Here is a 2,197-nt window from a genome sequence, read left to right on the forward strand (position 1 = left end):
CCCTGCATCGGCAGGCGGACTCTCAACCACTGCGCCACCAGGGAAGCCCTAGAGAGCTACTTTTGGTGAATGGGTCAACAGCTAGCTGACAGATGACTCTATCATCCCAGTCAAAAGACAAATTTATCTTCTCAAAAATATTGCCTTGGGCATGTCATACCAACCTTCCAAGGACTTCCATTTTCCACAGAATAAATACCAAAATTTTCTACCTGGGCAGTACATGCCAGGCCACTCTGCATGTCACTCTTCGTGGGAAGGGTTTGAGTCCTTGCTTGCTACTGCAGTTGGGGATTGTCTGTGAAGTGTGTTGTTTGCTTCTCTAAAAACATGCCACCACTACATCTTTTCTAAAGAAATGCTTGGATTCATTAATAAAATAAGATGAAATGAAAACAAAACTGCAGGAGACCACATTTTGACAGCACATACACTCAGACTGAATGGTTTGAGAAAAGATTGGCGTGGTTCCTTGCACGAAGATAACCTGATGGGTTTTATATGTTCATTTTTGGAGTAGCATCTGCGTGATGTACTTCAAAACAGTTAGCTCTGTGAGTGAGGTGCATGTGTAAAGGAAGAAACTTGATACAATGTCCATGCACAGACAGTTAGCCTTCTGCAATAATGAAATTTTCTTGATAAATTGTTGTCCTCAAACTGCTTAAATTTTTTTTGCAATATGTACATATCTTCATATATGTATATAATTTTTTTCCCCTATATACAAATACACAAGTGAGTGGGTGGGCTGCCCAAGCCCACTGGGGGGAAAGGTACAAAAGGTGCATAAGGAAAGTTCAGCTAGAAAGCATGAAGGGAGTAACCGTCTTTCTTAAATAACAGGCACTTTCCTTCCAGAGAAGAGGACTATGACAAGGTGTTCTCAGGTTGAACACATCTGCCATGAATAGGATGGAGGTACAAAAACAAGGAAGAAGATGGGACTTCTTTGGTGGCACAGTGGATAGGACTTCATCCTCCCAATGCAGGAGGTCCGGGTTCCATACCTGGTCAGGGAACTAGATCCCACATGCATGCCGCAACTAAGAATTCGCATGCCGCAACTGAGGGCCCACGTGCCGCAACTAGGGAGTCAGCGATCTGCAACTAAGAAGCCCTGGAGCTGCAACTAAGGAGCCTGCCTGCCACAACTAAGACATGGTGCAAATAAATAAATCAATAAATAAGTATTAAAAAAAAAAACAAAGGAGAAGAGAAGGCACATCAGCTTCTCTTCTGTCCTGCACTCACGGGCATCTTGCTTGTTCTCAGGGAGCCTTTTGTGCTCACTGTCTGTGGGATGTTCTTTGGGGTATCCACCTCCGATTTTACACCTTTGATGGTAGGTTCTGACTCCTTCTTTGTCCCATCTACTGGGATAGGTTTTTCTCTAGATCTTGGCTGCACAAATTTGGGTGGAAAATTTTGTCTAAGTTCCACATGTTGTCTCTGGAAAGTAGAGTTTGTTCTTCTTTTCTTTGGATTTAGGTTTGGCTTTATCTTTTTTTTTTTTAAGCGGTCCTTGAAGTGCCATCAATAACTTACAGATGGATGATACTGACAGTATGACATGGCTCCATCAAAAGCAGACTGAATTCTGCCCACTGCAGTGAGCATATTGGAGTTCACAGCTGATCCCGAGTCTCTTGCCTGAGAGCTCATGCCAGCTGTAACTTGTTAGCAATCAGCTAGTGGGATGATGTGGGTAGGGGGCTGCCCCTGCTGCTTCCAGGAGCTGAAAAGAATAGGCTCTTGGGCATACAAAAGGATGTTCCATCTTTCCCACGTCAATCGTCTCATTTAAGAATTCTGGTGTTTCCAAATTGCCAACAGATATTAATCTTCAGGATTCAGAGATGAGAAACCAGAATTCCCAGGAATTCTTAGGAACTCCCCAAATCCTAAGTGATTCTTAAAGTCAACATTCTTCACATTCTTTACTTATGATCATGAATATCTAAGAAAATGTATTTAATAAATAAGAAACATTAGTTTAGTAGTATTTGCAAGGAACTATAGCCTTTAGTAAATATTCAAATGCTTGAAAATGCCAGTAAATATTATTAGGTAGTATTTAAATAATGTAACATTGGATGTCCCAGCAAGTTTAACAGCACAATAGAATCTCATGTTGAAACTGCCAGTTTAAGAACTTATTTTACTTCCAAAACTTTTTATTTTTTAGTATACTCAT

General features: G+C 41.1%; 1 pseudogene; it reads right to left on the reverse strand.

Moving 5' to 3' along the window:
* LOC103079836 (mediator of RNA polymerase II transcription subunit 6-like) overlaps positions 1-1,803 on the reverse strand; it is a 19,711-nt pseudogene extending 17,908 nt beyond the window's left edge.
* Between the last annotated feature and the right edge of the window lie 394 nt (positions 1,804-2,197).

Source organism: Lipotes vexillifer, unplaced genomic scaffold, assembly GCF_000442215.2.
Source record: "Lipotes vexillifer unplaced genomic scaffold, Lipotes_vexillifer_v1.1 scaffold690, whole genome shotgun sequence".
Taxonomy (NCBI): Eukaryota; Metazoa; Chordata; class Mammalia; order Artiodactyla; family Lipotidae; genus Lipotes; species Lipotes vexillifer.